We start from the raw sequence: 20,573 nt of genomic DNA, 5'->3' as shown, positions 1-20,573 counted from the left end.
TATTAGTATTTTGAAATTGTTTAATACCCATTTTCAGTTTTTAAAACTACTGAAACCAAATTACAAGCATTAGTCAATTACTTTAAAATAATCCTGTAATGATAACAATTTAACCTGTGAATCTATCTAACAATAATTGTGAGTCTCATAATTTGAAAATGAAAGGACAAGCAGCATGATGTTTTGGTTTTGTTTTCTAATTGTTTCTAATTGAATTATTTATTTACATTTTTGGCAGATATAAATAGGCATCTTATTAACTGAAAAAAAAAGGTTTTTCTAAGTAAAATGAAAACAGCATTATTAAAGTAGGTAGAAGTGGCAGGATAAGCATTTTAATGATTTTTTTTTTGTAAAATGTACGAATCTTCATTTGACCATTTTTAAGTTCTGCTCGTGGCTTATCTAGACTGTCTCTGTCACTTTGAACATCAATACACAGGAAGAATAAACATACTGGAAGCATTATTACTGCATTAATGCAATGCTGTACCAGGTTAATGTATGCTTTGTATAGGAATAATTAGTTAATGAATTAATGCTTTTTTTTCAAACATTACTGTGTAGATATACCATTACGTTTAGGAGGAACAATTAGTAGTGACTTAGTCCATTTAATAGAAAATGCTAATTATAGGTATGCACATAAACATATCAGAAAATCAGTGCACATAAACATATCAGAAAATCAGTCAGAAAAACATTATGAATGTTTGACCTATAGCTGTGTCCCAGTAAGACATTCTGCAGCTTTGTATTGGTTTCACAAGATTTTTTCCTATGACTGACTAAGATTTTTTTCTCTGAACATCCTTTTTCTTATGATACTCATTAATGGGCTTCAGATCTTCCCTATTTGTTAAGTTATATGAAGTTATTTACAAGATATTTTAACATACAGCTGCTAGTTCCAGTTAGGGCAGTGTAAATTCATAAAATCAAGCTTTACCTGAGTTTCTGAGTTCATTTAACCTAGTTTCTCTGGTTTTGTTTCTTATGCACAGAGTAGAGATACCACTTCCTCAAGAGAAGACAAAGGAGACCATCAATGAAAGATCTTTCATTTGCTATTGAATGTTAGAAATGCAAAACTCTATTTGTCATAGAGGAATGGAAAATGGAAGAAATTCCAAAAGCAGAACAGCAAGAAATGAAAATATACAAACATTAAATACAAAAGGAATAGAACAAACATTAAATACAAAAGGAATAGAACTTTGTGACAGAGAGCTCTCATTTTGGAGAGAGACAATCATTGCAGTGAATTATAAGCCCAGGACAGTGGTAATTCGGGATATTAGGCCTTATAGACTTTCAAAATGCCTCTACCTGAAAGAATTTCTGAAAGACAATGCTTACTGAATATCATCTACACAATATCATGCAGAGATATCTAAGCCAACCTAGATGTCAGACACAGCCTAACAGTAAATTAATTGTGTCAATACAGTGGTGGATGTCATAAATTAGGATGCATAGATCCTTCCATGTTTTCTTGTAAAGCAATTTCATGATTTATACTACACAAAAAAAAATCATGTCAAAATAAAAATAAGATCCTAAAATTAGGAAATGACAAGTTAGTGGTTGCCTGTGTATTTTAGCTCTTTTTCGTTCTGCATTTTCATCATGTCACTGTCTTAAATCAGAAGTTCACATGTAATTATTCTATAGCACTGATGGTGTGCAATGAAAGAAGCTGCTTATGCAGCTGTTTAACATTTGAAATCAGGTGTCAGAGTATTGACTAAGTTCTCCCTCCTGGTTAGAAGAAAGGATTATGAATTGGGTCCGGTGTGATTCTGAGATACCAAATCAAAAAACATCTAAAATTGTCATAATCCTGTCCAAATAGTAACACAAAGAGTATGTCTGCTTGATGGAGTTCAGTATACAAAGACGTGTTGAACAAATCACTCAGATATCAGTATCAGCACAGTCACATTAATGTAGTGCTTTGCCCAAACCAATTAGAATTGCTAAGGAGCAAAGTTTATGGTGTAACTGTGATCCAGTGATCCAGTTTGCTATATTTCTTTTGGATAAATGCCACTGGAAGACAGTGATGGTTACCAGAATTACATCACAGGGCAACAAATCTGTATTTCTTGCTGTGTACAATTCTTTCTGGAAGCATAGAGAGAGAGAGCGTGCAAGTTCCTTAAAATACCCTAGAGTTATGTGGTTGCACTCAATGCCTTTGCAATGCATGGACTTAGTGCTTTTTGGTCCTGTCCCTTACTGCAATAGCCAGCTGTTATAACATGACAAACAGTTGCCAGGGCTTAATGTTTCTGAAAATGAACAGCAAATCCACATGCATGCAAATGAGATATAGTTCTCAACAAATACACGCTTGTGCTCATGACCCGTGAAAAATGGTGTTTCCAGGAGCAGAACTGTTGCCTTAGGTCAGTGTTTTATCTGTGCAAATAGCAAAAATCTTTTAGGGTATAACATTTGAATTTATGCATACAGAAACATCCATGCTTCTTCTCATGCAGCACACATAAATCTCTTGTAAATTATGAGCACTCTTTCTTACCTTCTTAACATCTAGGTTTCCCTATATATATTCTTTGGGGAAGGGAAGATGAGTGAATTATTTTTTTCCAGTACTCAGAGACAGTAGGAATGGCAGAAAAAATTGATTTCTTTCCTATGGGTGATACTGTTCTATTCATTGTTTCCATCTGTGTGACCAAGGTTACTTTCCTTGAAAAGGGAGGGTGGTGGTGGTGATGATGATAATGATGAAATATTTCACCCCAGAATAAAAAGCTACATTAGTGCCAATTTCAGTTGATTGTAATATGCTGGGCTGAAAACTACAGTAATTCAAGAAGAGCTAAAGAAAGACTTTCAGAGACCTGTTGAAAAGAAGACTAAATGGCAATACCTCCTTTAGTAGAGCATATTTAATTTCTTATGGTATATGAATCAGAGCTCTTAGATGGTTAAGTTTATCATTAAAATTTGTAATGTTATTGTTTCTTTTCCTTTCTCATTTTTTTCTTGTTATAGATGTTTTAGTTCTGTTTTCCAGTTACCTCTAAAATAATTTCCCTCTCACCTTGACTCTTGATTTTCTATCCTAAATGTAACTTTGCATACTTTGTAATACCCTGAGGAAATACTATAACCAGGAGAAATGGGTGATTGGGTGATGCGGCAGCTTGATTGTTATCAGCTTTTCTTTGACTTTGCTTAGGAATGCCTTTGCTGTGCAGGAAGATGTTAATGGCTGCCATAAAGTTTGTCTTTGATCTTCAGAAAATTCCAGGGCTCGTTAATCCCCTGGTTATGGTGGGCACCTTCTATTCAGTCTAAACAAGAAGAAGAAACTAAGCTCCCATATGAAGTAAAATTACTATGGCAGTAGAAGCCACTACCCAGGCAGCTATCCTACAAAGAAAAGCTGAGGTAAGTACTAATTTGTGGAGAATAAAGAGCTTTCCTGGGAAATTATTATATATTCATTGGCTGAGACATCAACTGATAGGAGCTATGTGTGTAAAAGTAATCAGAAAGCTAGGGGAAAAAAAATAGGCAATGTGGGTGGCCCAGGAAGAAAGCCAAGAGAGAAAGCTTCTGTTGAACAGAGTACCAACCGAAAAAGCAGAATTGGGTTTCTGAGCAAGGAAATAACCTTCTGTTGTTTGTTCCAGCTACACTCAGGGAAACAGGACTCTGCGTACATTCTTTGCAAATACACAGGAGCTCAGCTGAGAAACATCTGGTCAAAATCAACAGTTTCTTCCACTAAGAGAAGAAACATGTCAAGATATGAAATGGTGGCTAGACATTTGGAATAAATGGGACAAGAGCTAATCAGTAATCTGAGATATTTAATAAAGCTGTTGGCTGAGCTTGTAAGATTTTTCAGACTTGAAGAGGTGAATTCACACATACAATTAGGCTAGTGAGGATGTGGAGGCAGTCATGGTACTAGCTAATGTGAAACTTAGATTTTTTTTTTTTTACCATAACCCACTGCAGCATAGATCTGGCAGCTGACTGAACGATCCTCTTGATTGTACATGTGAATGACTCAAATTCTATTGCACTTGGTGAATTTCTGCTTAACTCTCATAATCCTTGCAGAGATAGCTCCAGCTTTTACTGCCATATATGGTTAAGGACAAAGAGAAAACCATGAATCAGGACTGAGTTGAGCCTAAGGCTAGATAACGTTGTTCCAGGTTGCTGAGCTTGTTTGGTCACTGTCAGAGCCCTTCTCAATGAATGTCATAGCTTTAAAGAAGATTTTTTGTGACATACAATCGGAGGGAGGGTATCACCTGATATTTCTGCTGGACAGCAGTTTAAGTTTATAGTCAAACCAAAAAGTTTATTTCTACTCTGATGCCTTTGCCAACATAAGACTTTTTCCTAAATGAGATGCTACTTTTGTAATTTATTGATTTTTTTTAAGCTTAGAGATTATTAAAATTTGTGACTAAAATTTAATGAAATATTTATATTATTTTACTGTATGCCATATGACTTTGGTACCGTTTTTTTTCTACAGGTGTAGATTCTTACCCCCCTTTTTTTTTCTTTATCGATCAGCTCAGCCTCAGATCAATTAGTTTGTGAAAGAGTCTCTAATGTCTTTGTTTTCATGACAGCTTTCCTTTGGGACTACCTATGTGTACTGAATTTCCTAAGCCTGCAAAAATAAAAAAAAAGGAAAGAAAATTTAGCAGAAGATTGTCAATCTACATGTTGCCCCATGGAGTCAAAACTCATACTGAACCTTGGCACATGTTTTGCTTAGAAAGAGAAATTGCTGATGTATGCTTGATGCCTTGATTATATCTGGGTCCAGCAACATAGTCAGACTTGCATCTTCCTGGACTTTAAATCAGGCATCTTACCAGTATCAAAATACATTTGTATTCATCAAACAGCTACATGACAATTTTTTGAAAATTTTGTTGCTATGAGATCAGAATAAGAATTATATTTTTTGGTTATAAATTGAATCCTACATTGAGGGAAAAAAAAGACAAGTTACCAGTATTGATAGCTGCCTGCTCCTGGGCTTCTCTTTCAGTCTTGACTTTGTGTTAGTGTACCTCATGTCTTTTGAATTCCAGCTCAAGGCATATAAAAACAAAATCTCATGGATTGTCTTTAATTTTCCTCCTGTTTATAAATTGGCAGGAAAAGCAAGACCTCAATGAAACAAAGCTGTACTGTAAGTTGTACTTACTTCTACCCTACTCTAGGTCAGTAAACAGGTATACTACATAGTCTGTAAGAAGAGCTTGCTCTGCTACAGCCCCTTTGCTCTGTATTCTGTAGGGAAATAACCTGCCTGGTTAGCAGCATTTGAATCCTTGAGAATAAATTCTGCTCTGAAAAATGATAACAGATTGCTTTTATTTTGCCTAATTTTATTGCTACAGCTTGAGATAACTTTTAAAACAGAAGACAGAAAAAAAAGGATATATACAGTATACCAATACTTTAAGCAAAAATAGCCCAGCCATCTAAGCTGACCTGCTGTTTGAAAATCTCCTAAGTAACTTCAATCCCTCCCTTCCTCATTCTCTCATTCCTGAAGTAATAAAAGTGGAGTTAGAGCAGCAAACACCTGGCATGTTGGTCACGCAGCATGACTTTACATTATAATCATCTTGTCAAGAAGCTGAAAATAGCATCGTGCTGCAGTGTTCAAGCAGTACTGCCTCAGGAAGAAAGACAATAACCAGCATTTGGCAGCAGCCTACACACTAACTATGAATGATACGTAAGTATTCCACAAATTGTATATCTCCTTTAATTTTAAAAACATTCACCCTGCATCCCCTGGAAATGCATTATGGAGGCCCACACAGTTCTTCTTGTCTTGGAGCAAAAGGTAGTGGGCATCCATCACATTGCAAGCAACAATAAAACAGTCTTCCATATAGCGACACTCACTCCAGCTTTCAACAAAATAGTGCATAAAATTAAATTAATTCTAGAGCTCTCAGCATGCCAGATAAATTGCAGGAAAGAGTGGCAGAAACAGGCTTTGTTTGAATAAATTACGGTGAATCATGAGACAAGAAAGAAAGGAAGAAATTAAGGGGTTTCAGGAAATGAAAGAAAATCTTCCCTAAGGCCATGAAAGAGCCAAGAGAACCAATGAGATGAAGTGATGTGAATTAAAGAGAAATAGGGTGTGATAGACAGAGACAGCACTGAGACAGGTGATGGAGAAAGAGCAGAGGTTGTTGGGAGTCACCATGTGGGTAGGCATGGAAGATGCTAAACATTCTATTCAGATGTCCTTCTTTAAACATTTTTCTTAATATATTTGCTCCTGGCCTCAGTACATTTTTTCAGAAGACTAGAATCACATACCTTTGCTCAATTTGCAATCCAAAAACGTAGACAAATATTACAAACAGGTCATGCAGACAAGGAAGAAGAAGGGTAAATCAGTAAAAACACACCACACAAGTGTCTGTTTAATTTACTAGGACTTAAGTGCCTTTTCCGTGTGGGTTTTGGAAAGCTGAGCTCTTTGGTGAGCGCAGATGTCTAGTCATGCAAGGGCAATTGCCAGAAGAGCTGACAATATTGGTGTCCCTGGCAATGCCACCTCTCCTGACCTTGACAATACTATTACACCAAGTGTGAAGTGTAGGAGAAACTCTTTATTCTGTGCCCTACATTTTATAATACACGATTATTAGACTAAGCAGCAATCCAAGAATAAAAAATTTTGGGTGGAATTTTGGATGAGCATAGAAAAGAGTGGTGTGAAAGAGTGTTTCAGCTGATCTTGATCTAAGGCCATGACATACAGTTGCCTGTGGATGTCATAGTGGATGTCATAGTGACAATAAAATTTGCTATGAGATTCTTGAAAAAAATGCCCCAAATTTGAAAGTGTTTCAATCTGAAAACAGTTAATCTGTTTTGAAACAATAGTATTTTAATGTTCAGTCATTCATTCCTATGCAAAGTTAAAAATTCACCTGTGGACTAATGGAGCTTGTACATTTTGGGGTATGAGGAATTACATCTTTCACTATGAGTATTTTCATTTATTGTCACTGAGTAAAATACTGATTAAAACAAATAATAAAATCAACTGATTGAAATACTGATTAAAACAAATAATATAATCCACTCTGTTCCATTTGATCCATTCTATGGAAAATATAAGTTAGCAAACAAACTATCTTTAATTCTTTGAGGAGATTACTACTCTGCAAATTCCTTTATTTACCAAACTTGTAGTCTACTTGGACATTTTTTGGATGTTTGACTTTGTGCTACACTGACTTCTGGTTATAAAAAAATCTATACAACACAATCCAAGTGTTCTGTTTATGTGTATTAAGAACTCTCTAACTGGCAGTAATGCAAAATCAACCACAAAAGGCAACTGTCCTCAAGTACTGGATTTGTACTTGAGGAATGCTTGTACTGGAATTTTGCAGAAATCGATGCTAAGCCATAACATTATGCAATGGTTTCTTCTGCTGATTAAACTGTAGACAAGAAATGGTAGAGTGGTAATTGAGGAAGAGAGTGGGACAGTCATACAAAACAATCCGGACTCTGTAGTTAATAGGCTGCGTTAAACAAAGTCTCTATTAGTACAGTTAAAGCAAAATTACATATGTAGATATAAAAGCATTTCTTTTAGACATCTGTACAGTGTTTAGAAACAGACTTAAGTTGTCTGTAAAGGATGTTGGTATTGTCTCAAATAATTGAATTTTAGCCGTGATACTGTGGAGTCTAATGCTAGATGCAGAAACAGAAACACAGTAAATAGGAGAAGGTACATGTTTTTTATTTTTTCATTAGGTATGTGTGAGGCAGAACTATGTAAGGCATGAGAACAGCCTTAGAACTAATTCAAATATAGAAGAAAATGGAAAGGCTATCAAAATTCAGAGAATTTAACTTATTAAAGCTGACAAAGTATTTAATTACAGAATGTGCCATAAGTAAGAAAGACGAAAGTAGTGGTTACTGGTGGAATTTTTATTGTTGGGCAGACAAGAAACTAGGAATGAAAGCTAAAACCATTTAATGTCAGATTAGAAATAATAGATTCTTTTTTTAACAATGAAGATGGTCGTCTTCTGCAAAATACTTCAAAAGGAAAAATCACATTATGTATATATTTGAATATCCTCAGAATAGCATTTGAATTGGGCCTAACACTGAAACAACTGGGTAAATCCTAAGATTTGTGAAATGAATAACATCTTTTCTGGTCAATGGAAGTTTTGCAATCATTTCATGTGATGCTACCAGTTTGTATACAAACATTTATTATATGCATGTTTTTAACATAGTTTACTTGTTTAAGTTAAGTATAAGTGTAGGGTCCAATCTGTACATTTAATTCAATATGTACAATTTAGTCTGATCTACAGTGTTTTCTTTCACTTAGACTGACAAAATTTCACTTTTTCTTTCTGTTAAGATAGGGAACTAGCAGAAATTAAAAGATTAGAGCATTTTTGTGAAAGATTAATGTAAACTTTCTTAATGTATGCTTTCTGTCCCCTCCCTGCCTTGCCATCCCCCGCCCCAAGAGTTTTCTTATGGCGAAAAAGGAAAACCCGGCAGCTGTTTTGCTGTGCGATATTCTGGTGTGCCTCACACTTTCTGATTTGTCAGTCTTTGGCAAAGAGGCAATATTAGATAGAGAAGGACATGGAAAATATATCAAAATAAGACATTTAGAAAGAGGTTAGGGAGAGAGTAACCTATAAAGAAGCGGATTGCAATTTGCCTTTTTGAATTCTGTGTTCTACTCAGCCTCATTATTTTTCTGAATGGAAGTCAGGAAGTTTTAAAAAAATTATGTTTTAACACACTGTATATGCTGGAGCAACAGAAAAAGAGTGAGATACTGCCTGTAGCTTGTGCACATGACTGCTTATAATGCTGCAGATTCTAGCCTCTTAAATGCCTTTCTGAAAAATCCATCATTTCTGCATATATTTCCTAGAATAATATAAGTTGACTCAAATTGACTCTGGCATACACTAGAACATTAAGATACAAACATACTGGAAAGTAGCTATTTGAATTGCAATAATTAAATGATCCTGGCTAAAACTAAGTCATTTAAGATTGATCATAGGTGTATCTGGAACATGAGCTAAATATTCACTCACAGCTGCTTGTTTTGATTCCTCCAGGGGCTAGGACTATAAATGGACCAGTTTCTAAATGGCTGGTCAGGCAAGGATGTGTGCTATGTCTCATGGCCCTCTAAGCTACTGGTTTATTGTTCCTAGATTGCATAGCCTGTGGCTTCAGAACAACAGACAAATGGGACTAGCTGCTCCTCTCTGTGGAATATTGTTCTATGATTTGATAATGAATAAAGGAATCTACAACCTGATTGATTTTTGGGTTATTGTAAATTCTTTCCAGATGCTGCCACCAAAAAAAAAAAAAAAGAAAAAAAAAAAAAAAGAAAACAGAGAAACAAACTGAAGTGATGGTGCCATCTTTAATAATTCTATGAGAGAAAGACTGGAAAGTCATGCAAACCGATTTACCACTTCATTCCTAAGAGAAGGCATCTTTTGCTTAGGGATAGAGCCACATGGCAGTGAAAAAGCTACTGCTGTCACTCTCTGCAGACAACCTAAGTCTGTCAACAGCAGTACTTAGCATTTGTATAATGCTTTACTGGCATTAGCTAATTAATTCCTACAATACCACTGGGAGATGAGTCACCAAGCGCCTTAGAAAGACCTTCATTTGAATACCTCTGGCAATGTTATATGCTGAAATATAGATTACTAGTATTCATCTCAAACAGAAATTGAAATTTTTATTACGTATATATGTGTATGAAAACAAATATAAGAAACAAAACAAAAAACTCTCAGAAGCTTAGTAATCAGAGGGAGAAGTTATGCTATTAAATCTCTATCCAAATCCAGCTCATATTAGTAGCAAATGAAAATTAATTCCACCTGACAACTGTTTAATTTCAAATCAAGTCTCAAGGGATAGGCACTGGTGTAAAGTCAAAATCCACCCATGAAAACGCTGTAAACTGGAACCTCCTCTAGGTTGTTATTATAAAGACAAAAGCACTAAAAATATACTAGATGTGCTCTTTCCTGTCTTAACATAGGGCTTAGGTGATTTATAGGGACTTGCTTTTATAAGCTGTACTGGGTAGTAACATCTTCCTTATACGTATAAATTTGGATCAGAGAAAACTAAGAGTGATGGTGATCAACTGGGAAAATGTATTATCTATTAACGGAATTTGTGAATGGATTTCCTGGTCGAAATGTGTGTCACCACCAGCTGGAATGCAGTTAATGGTGTTTGAAAGAACTGAGAGGGACAGCGGAAGCATGAACACAAGCATATAGAGTTTCAGCAGCTGTGAGATACCTCTCTGTGGCTCTTTTTCATAGAATCCTTAAGGTTGCAAGGGACCTTTAAAGATCATCTAGTCCAAAGATGGACTAGATCCTTTTTGACCAAGACAGAATTAAAGACGGTGTAAAGCTAAATCTGAATTCAAAGCACACCTAAAACCTCCGAGAATCTTTACCGCCAGTCAGACTTATGGAGTACATCACGGGAAAAGACAAGGACTAGAACAATTTTCCAAGAGACTTTGTATCATGATACAAAGAGTAAGAACCAACTTAAAATGGACAGAATAAACCGGACTACCTCCACATCCCCTGTCCCATAGCTGCAGGTAGAAATAGAAAAGTTAGGTGAGGAAATGTGTCTGTATCACTCCTGTATTTTGCTCTATGTGCTCTATTTTTGAGAGGAAGAATAAATGAATAAATGAGAGATGATGCTTCTGAGTTACTTTATTTCCATGCCATCAGTGACTTTGGGAAAGAATTTCTTGGCAGGTCTATCCCTAGCTGGCCTTGCTACTCTTAATATGGTCTCAAAATGGGGACATTGCAAAATTTCAGGCCAGCAAACCAAACGAAGTGGGGTGAACTTACTCCAAAAAGCACTAAAAGTCTGGTAATTCTGAGAACCAAAATCATCAGATCACTGGTAGGAGCAACAATTGGTTATATACTCTATACAGAATGGCTTTTTGTTTGTAATAGCTGTTGAATATGGCAACCATATGCATCAAGAGCAGTGACAAGTATGTATGTGTGCTATTCTGTCACTATGGGGTGTGAACTGGAAATGAACAGAAATAATTTTGAGTACTTAGAAGACATAGGAAAGACATATCCTCAGGTAAATGAATGAAGCTGGGAAGAGGATTTACTAGGTGAGAAAACACTCAAAGAATACATGCAAACAGAAATCCAGTTAAATAAACAGTAATTCCTAAAAGGTGTCTTTGGACTAGCAGGATGAAAAATCATGTTTTTTTCCAAGAAAAATGCCTTATGGTAAGTGTGAGGGAAAAAAAAACAAACCAAACCAAAACAAAAAACCGAGCTTGGCCTCTAGAAGAGGAAGGCAATCACTGCAGATGGCTCTTTGGAGCAACCCTGAATTGATTTTCACTGCTCTCTCACTGGTAGTTATCCAGTTTTCTCTGCAGCCCTTTTCCCTGATTAGGAAACCAGGAGATAGCTATCACCATCTATACAAAATACAAAATTATGGATATTTTTGATAGTTTAACCTAGTAGCATCCACATATTTTTTCACCTAGTATTCTAAATTTGTCTACACAATGTTTTATATAGAGGGTGGGATATGCCTCTGGCTCTACTTGTGGAAAAGATTATTAAGAGCTGATTCATCTGTCCATTTTTCCCTCTCTGTCAGTGAGGGCTATTTCAAGTGGAGTCAGGTGTGTTATATGAAATGAAAGGTTGGATAAAATAAATGTGGCATTGAGCTACAAATGAATGAATTCGCTTCTTAAGCCCAGTTGGAGTGTCTCACCTTCCTGCTTATATGTGTTTTATAGTTTGGTAGTTCCTGTCAAATACCTCTACTTAAAAACAAAGAATCCTTTTGCTGTCTTTCCGCTCCATTTGTGAAATGCATAAAATCATAAATTCTCCTGTGATTACTGTGATTACACACCATGGAAAAGAAGGTTTTCTTAGAAGAGAATGAACCATCTTTCTTATGTCTGCTAAAAAGGGCACTATTTCTGCTACATGTACTTATATTTCTACTGTATGCCACTGCTTCTACAGAGCAAGAATGACTTATTTGTAAATAAATTACACACACATAAAATAATTTGTGTTCCTGAAAAATTCACTTTATGTTCAATACATTGCTTTGGTTATCATATATCCACAAACAAACTGTTGTATTACTTTGATGCAGTGACTTGAATGCAGAACACATCTCAGGTATGCACCCTAAAAAATCCCAAAATTCTACAATAAATGGAAATAGTGTGTTAAAATACACACCATACATTATGTAACATCCTTATAATTCACAACTAGCAATATCAACATGTAATTGCAAGTACTTCCTAAAATATTGACATGTAGTGTATATAGATTTATATATAACATCTGTCTAGAGGTTCTTTTAGTATATGTGTCATTATTTATATGTTTTGAATAATCATAAATATACAGATAGTAACATATACAGTATATGTTGCAAATAATATTTTTCTGGACTGTCTCACAAGTGTGTTTTTAGTCTGTGTAAAATGAGAGTACACATCAGAGAGGCTTGACAATTTAGCACATGTGACTAACTAAAATGCAGTATGCAAGTAAGTTATATCTATTCTTTTCACCACAGAACTCTAATGTACTTGTAAACTTCTTTAGAGTGTTGACTCACACAATGACACTCTGTAGCAAAGATTTAATATATGTTTTTCTGTGCTTAATGCATGCAATTTCTGAAAAAATATTGGGTTTTAACTTTAAAAATAGTCTGATAAGATCCAATAATATTCTTAAGCTGAATCTAGGGCTTAATTTTTCTCTATACAGACATTAACATTCACTTGGGAAATTCTTTAGTGCATGTATGTTTACAAACTGTTTTTCAGCCTGCCACCTCAGATTTCATTCACATAACGACAGAAGTAACCAGCAAACGTACACTCTCATGGCAAGCCTGTTATTTTATTACTAAGTCTGGTTTAAATCTGAGGGTTTTAACCAAGTGTAAAGAAGCAGGTGAAAATTTAATCTGGAATTCCACAATTGTACCAATCTTTACAAATCTACACGAAAATTTTTGAGGCTGTATCTTCTTACTACTGACAAGCAAAGAATGCTCAGGAGAGTGGACATTATTTGGTACTTCTTTAGTTGCAATGTGTCATGTTACTGTCCATATTTTGACAAATGCTTTTATTTATTTTTATTTTTTTAATTTTGGTTTTAAAAGTCACAAGGATAACCCTACTGCTTTACTTAATGTTTTCCTTCTTCAGTTGCAAACATCAAATGATTTATATCACATCATTTTTTTTTCAATGAAAAATGCCATGCTCAATGAAAAATGCTCTCTCCTGTGGAACCAGTAGTGTCTGCCAACTCGCTGTTCAGCACCGGAGGAAATCGGCAGGCTGGAATAGATGCATCATTAACGCAATGTGAGGACAGGTTGTTCATTGAACTCAAACAAAACCAGGATGTACAATCAAGAGAAAGGTTTTAATGATGTTTGCTTTATTATAGCTATGAAGCCTGTCTGTTGTGTCTTCCCTGTCATTTACTCAAATTGCTAAGTCGTTTTCAATCTCTTCATGTAATCAGCATGAATGAAACTGGCTACAGAGCCTTGCTGCTCAACGTTCATTCATTAAAAGCTATCATGAACTGCGGTCAGCCATGAATGAGATGCTTAAAATTTATACCCTATCTACAAAACAAAGGATAAATTAAATGACCTAGACAAGACTCATTTATGTTAGCTGTTCAATTTAGTAGGAGCTGCACCTGACACTCCACCTTGTTACAGCAGAGTTTTAGAGTAATTTAAACAACCAAATGAAGCAGAGAATCATTTTATTGTGTCTCACTGAGCTACTGACACAAACTGCTCCAAAAATTGCTGCTGTCCCGTTGGCTTCAACAGAACTATTCCTAGAGAGCAGCTGAGTGCATATACAACTATTTTTTTCCCCCAGAATTCAAAGAATTTTGTAATTATTTGCTGACAATCTTCATTAACCATGCTATGAAGAAAATGTCATGTAAGAATTTTTGCGTAAAACTGGTGTCAATGTAACACAGAATCATAAAATTTATGATATGTTTAGTTCTTTGTTCCATTTGTCTGCCTACACACCTACATGTTAGGTACCTATGTAGTACCTAATTCTTTATTTTCACTATAATTTTTCTAATATCTTCTATCATAAATTCTTATGTATATTTAACTTACATGTTCATCTGTACAGGAAAACTTTGACAGCGTGAATTATCCTGTTAAAATTTGACAATATTTCCTTGGATAATGCAAGATAAACAAGTCAAAATCTCTGAAATTTGGCGGTAGGAAAGAAACAAAGTTCCAAGGGTTTATATAGAAGCTCTTGCAGACACCAAAGCAAACAAAATATCTCATCTACTTCCTTTCTTCCCTTGTGATTTTACCATGCTGACAGTCTCCAGAATATTTCCTTCTTCTTCTCTACCCTTTGTTCCTTATATTTTCTGACAAGTAACTGGGCAAAGAAACCTAAGTGATGTTGACAGTGACTGTAAAAGTCAGAGTAGGTCAGGTAGTGTGGATGCCAGAAGAAAGTCTGTTACCTTTGCCAAATGCCTAGCATGGCATGTACCGTTGCTCGGGTCTAGGGGAGACAGGCTAGCTATCATTCAGGCTTACAAGCTATACCCAGGAGATCGTCCATGCCACCCTTTACTGGGACCATGGAATTTGTTGGCTAGATAAGCCTCACAAGGAATTTTAGTGTGTGTCCGATCTCTTTGTCTTCTGATTTTTTTTCAATTCCTCAATCTTGAAAAGACTGCTGATTCCAATAGTGCTAAAAGCTTCTCTGCTAAACATTCACATTTCTGAACTACTCATTGGTAAGCAGAGATCTAGATGAAACTGAAGGAGTAAATAGACTTTCCTGGTGTTGCTTTTCTTAAGGAAGAAAGAAGATGGTATAGCCAAGGACAAAATAGACAGGTGCCCCAGAGGGGAATCTTTAAATTTTCTCCCCAACTATTCCCATCAGGAAGAAATTCAGCAGACCAGGCATAGGAATAAAAGGATGACAGGCCAGATTTTGAGGAGAAAATAATTGTTAAAAGTGAAAGCTAGCCTACTATTGGGAGCAGTAGAGGAGAAAACAAAGGAAAATTTGGATAATGTAAAACTCTAGAGCCAAAATCTAGATTTTCCCCTCTGTTATCTGTTTTCCCTTGGCCATGGTATCACCAAAAAAAAAAAAAATATTCAGAACAATGAAAGCAAATACAAATTTCTTAACAGAATGAAATTAGTGACCTGTTGCAGATAAATGCCACAGCTGTGTAGCTGAGTGTTTTTGTTTTGATACAGAACAATTTTCTAAGTGACTAGGTGCAGTGGGTGGTGGGGAGCACATGAAATATTTGCAGTCAGGAGCACAGGAGAAATGACCATTCACAACTTTGAAAAATATTAATTGGTGCTGAAAGGGAGTAAAAATCCATTTTTGGAAGAACGTTTAGTGCAACATAGTCTGTAAAGTTCTGCAGCTGCTGTAGGATAGGAACTACATCTACATTCAACACTGTAGTACTCAACCATTTTAGATTTTTAGGTACAAAAAATACATTCACATGCTCTTTCAGCTCTTTTCTACTCCTAGAAGTTTGAAGGAGCTTATTTATCAGTAAAGTTCCGCAGATGCAGAGGTGTTCTGCTTCTGGGCATGTTACAAAATGCATGACATCTAGACTATGTTCAATGGCCAGATATTCACCAAAAGGAGAGAAGATTTGGACTTTGACAGGTAATCCTTGTAAGAAATGCAGTAGGAAATGAAATGTACATGCTTTGGCACCCTTAATATTCAATCAGGTAAGGACTGGCACTCTGATCTTTTGTTGTAGGTGACTGCTCAAGGAAAAGACTACAGTGTCAGACTGACCTTTGCTCACACTATATTATCCGTGGAATAATTTGTTTTTCCATGCAATCCAAAGCAATTTTCAGCAAGGGGAACTGTGATTAGTCATATACCTCAGTGCACAGATAAAGTACAGAATGTATTCTGATTTAAACATCTTAAACATTTTGGAAATAGGAGTTCAAATTGCATTAGGCAAAAGAGGGAAATGAACACCCACAACAGCAAAATGAATACTCTAAGAAATGAGCTCTATGATAAAAATCCTCTGACCTCCAAATAAAAAAAAAAAAAGAAAAGTCCTACTAATTATAAGAAAGTAAGAGCTTCACTATCTCACTCACAAAGGAAACAATAAATGAAACAATAAGTGATGCCCTTGAGTCCAGAATGAAAGCCTATTTGGTCTCAGAGCACAAGGCACAATTTCAGCTTTCTGTGCTCAGTGTTTCCTACCGGGTAGTAAGTGGTTTCACAGTCAGAATGCTGGTTACTGCAGAGCCCATTCTGAAGCACATTCTGCATGGAGAATATTTCATATTTCATGTGTGTGATTCTGCTGTAATTCTCACTAAATGTAAAATATGAGCTTGAAATAGAAAAGGATGAAGTCTTCAATAATCTCATAGCAGTTTGAATAGCCATCATACAATTAGGTGGTTACTGAATCACAGAATCACAGAATCACAGAATATTCAAGGTTGGAAGGGACCTCTACAGATCATCTAGTCCAAGATGAAGACCTCCAGAGAAGGAGACTCCACAACCTCCTTGGGCAGCCTGTTCCACTGTTCTGTCGCCCTAACAGTAAACAAGTTCCTCCTCACCTGGAGACGAAACTTCCCGTGCTCCAGCTTGTGGCCATTACCCCTCGTCCTATCGCTGGCCACCAGTGAGAACAGCCTGTCCCCTTCCTCCCTGCATTCTCCCTTCCTGAACTTATACACATTAATCAGATCCCCTCTCAGACTTCTCTTCTCCAGAGAAAATAGGCCCATCTCACTCAGCCTCTCTTCATACGAGAGATGTTCCATTCCCTTAATCATCTTGGTTGCTCTTCTCTGGACCCTCTCGAGAAGCTCCACGTCCCTCTTATACTGGGGAGCCCAGAACTGCACACACTACTCCAGGTGCGCCCTCACCAGAGCTGAGTAGAGGGGCAGGATCCCCTCCCTTGACCTGCTGGCAACACTCCTCCTGATGCAGGCCAGGATCCCATTGGCCTTCTTGGCCATGAGGGCACACTGCTCACTCATCGTTAACTTAGTGTCAACCAGGACTCCCAGGTCCCTCTCCGTGGAGGTGCTTTCTAGCAGGTCGACCCCTAATCTGTATTGGTGGCTGGGCTTATTCCTCCCCAGGTGCAGGATCCTGCACTTGTCCTTATATATTAAGGACATACAATATCCTACTGTCCATGGTTATGCACCCACACAATAATGAGTAGCACCATAGACAATTGCAGATTCTACCTTCTGGAACCAAAGATTAGGTTCTGAAAAGAACTAAATGTAAAATCAGATAATAATACTATACACAGTGTGGCTATGGACCTGCACTTCCCCCCAGATATAATGCTCATTGAACACAGGCATTTTTTTTCCATCTGAATAAAATGCCAAATTCAGAGTAACACTTAATTTTGGAGGGCTTTGTTCCTATGTAAGCTCTTCAAAAGAGATTAGGAAAGTCACTAAAGGTGGGGCTGTGTTTGATCACTTTGTTTTATGCATTTGGCTCTTTAATTAATGCATTTTGGTGTGATTATTGCACTTAGTGGTAGATTAAATTCATCAATCAATGGGCCTGCTCCTGCATAGTTTCAACTTTAGAACAGCTGCAGTGTATTAGTCTTCTTTCTCACTGCTTAAGTAACAAGCTTACACTGTAAGATTCTCCTTACTTTGCTCTGAGGACCTTTCACATTATCCTCCCACTACCCTTCAGATATTTTCTCTGAGGACCTATATCTAGGCTGTCAATGAGAATATTGTAGGGCTTGCTATATCTTTCTTTATAGCAACTGATATAGTGGAAAAAATTGTCAAGCTTTCAGCTCAGGGACTCTCCTCGCCAAACTTCAGTCTGCTTTTTCTAACTCTCAGTTGGTCTAAGATATAGCTTCTTTCTACAAACTATCCTGCAGTTTTGCTTTAGCCAGCATAGCCAAGGTAACATTACTGTTATTAAAAATACACATCAGAGTCTCCCAAAGCTGACTGAGATTAAGGTACTTTATTCCAGGGGTCAGTGCATTTCTGAACAGCCAAACATGTTTGTGAATAGGCTGAAACCCAGATTCACACTTTCCTTACATGACATCAGATTTGTCTCAGCAGGGATGCCCAGCCTGTTCATAAAGCAAAACAGATCCTTTTCCCTGTCTTGAAATCAGGTTACAATTAATTTCCCACAACAATTTTCCCTAATGCCAATCCAAACAATAGAGTCAAAACATAACCATTGGTATATACTGATCCATTGGACAAGTTAATTAATCCCATGATTGTTAAAATAATTATGATATGTTGAACAAATTCACTACCTATCTCATTGCTAGTTACCAAGATATCTCATCTTGCTCAGTGCTTTCTCAGCATGTTCAGTGCTGCAGCAAGTCAAAACACAAACAGTCCATGCAATGAATTTGCCTGCAATGCATTTTGTACAGTTTGTAACTAGTCATAATACTTCATACCTGGGCCTAGTCAAACCTGCTGTATGAGATAATTGGAAACTGCAGTATGACACCATTCAGATAATCCCCATTCAATTTATGCTGTTCTAAGTGGTGCCTTGGAGACTAAAACTGGTGGTTATCGTGGAGCATACACATCACATTGTTTCTAAACCATGATTAGCTGAACCTAATCACTTCCTGGAGATGGCATTTGGTCATAGCAAAAAAAAAGAAATCTAGAGTTCAATCACAGGTGCTAGAATTAGGGCCTTTCAGAAATATACCAATAACTATTTTTATAGGCAATTTTTGAAAGGCATATCCTTTCAAAAATACTTTTATTAAAAGATTACTTTAGTCACATTAAAACATGTTATTCTTTTCATTCACTTTCACAAGAATATGTAAACTTATCTAAAACATGTGCCTTCAGAGTTCACTTCACAGTAGTTGATCAGAATTTTTACTGGGCAACTTTTCCCCTGTAGTCATTTTTAGCAGGTTTCTTCCATTTACAATGAGCATTTTGCATTTTGTTAAAGCATGTGCAATTTGATAATCTGGATAATAAAAGGACTTTCATCAATAATTGCTACTACACTCCATTTTGACCTCTTTTTTTTTTAAAAAAAAAAAAGGCTTAAAAACATTTTTTAAATAAATGTTCAAAATCAGTATGGCATACACTTGTTAAACTGAATATTGACAGTCTCCAAGTGTTAGTGGAATATAGACCACTGTTAGTCTTCAATTAATAATCACTGATAATTCCAGTTTTCTCACCGTGTTTCTTCCACGGGGCAACCCCATGGACTTTAACACTGGTCATTATAATTTCTGCCCAGAGACGGAAATTCATCAGGGTATGGAGTTGAGAATTTGATGTTAATGGCCAAATTTCAGTTCAAATAAATGTTAAAATCTACCAAATATAGGTAAAGCTTTGGGAATTCCACCTTCTTGGCTTTGTGAAAAAAAAAAAATAGGATCACTGCAGAAATGAGCAAAGCCTCAGTTTATACTGAAAATCTATGATCAGAAGGATGAAGGTTGATCCTGTGATCATGATGATGAAGAGTTGCACAAATTAAAGACAGCTTAGCAGGAATACAGAAAGAAAAATACACACTCATGCCACTCTCTGTCTCTCCCTCCCTCACCTCCACAGAATGCCTAGGTCAGGCTCTGTCTTGTTGAGGGTCAGCTCTACGGCCAGCTACGTCTTGTTCCCATATGTACATTCCAAGAATACAACAAAAAATAGAGAAGAAGCAATAAAATGATAAAGAATTAGAAAACATTTTGTATACATAACAGAAGGCTCGATAGATTCCACCTAAGTTACTGAAGCAAGCAGAAGACAATTTGATTGTAACCTATAAATACCTGCAAGAGAAAAATAAGAATCAACAATTTATCTCACAACTGTGTAACAGTCTAACATAATGTAGAGAAGTAGAGCTCAGAGGGTGGTGATAAATGGGGCCGAGTCCAGTTGGAGGCCTGTGGCCAGTGGTGTACCCCAGGGGTCAGTGCTGGGCCCAGTGCTGTTCAACTTGTTTATCAATGACCTGGACGAGGGCATGGAATGCACCCTTAGCAAGTTTGCAGATGACACCAAGCTGGGTGGAGTGGCCGACACTCCGGAGGGCTCTGCTGCCATCCAGAGGGACCTGGACAGGCTGGAGAATTGGGCAGAGAGGAACCTCATGAGGTTCAATAAGGACAAGTGCAGGGTCCTGCACCTGGGGAGGAATAACCCCAGGCACCAGTACAGATTAGGGGTCGACCTGCTGGAAAGCACCTCCACGGAGAGGGACTGGGAGTCCTGGTTGACACTAAGTTAACCATGAGTCAGCAGTGTGCCCTCGTGGCCAAGAAGGCCAATGG

This window comes from Nothoprocta perdicaria, unplaced genomic scaffold, assembly GCF_003342845.1.
Source record: "Nothoprocta perdicaria isolate Ctin4 unplaced genomic scaffold, notPer1 scaffold_61, whole genome shotgun sequence".
Classification (NCBI taxonomy): Eukaryota; Metazoa; Chordata; class Aves; order Tinamiformes; family Tinamidae; genus Nothoprocta; species Nothoprocta perdicaria.
This window is presented reverse-complemented; position numbering follows the sequence as displayed.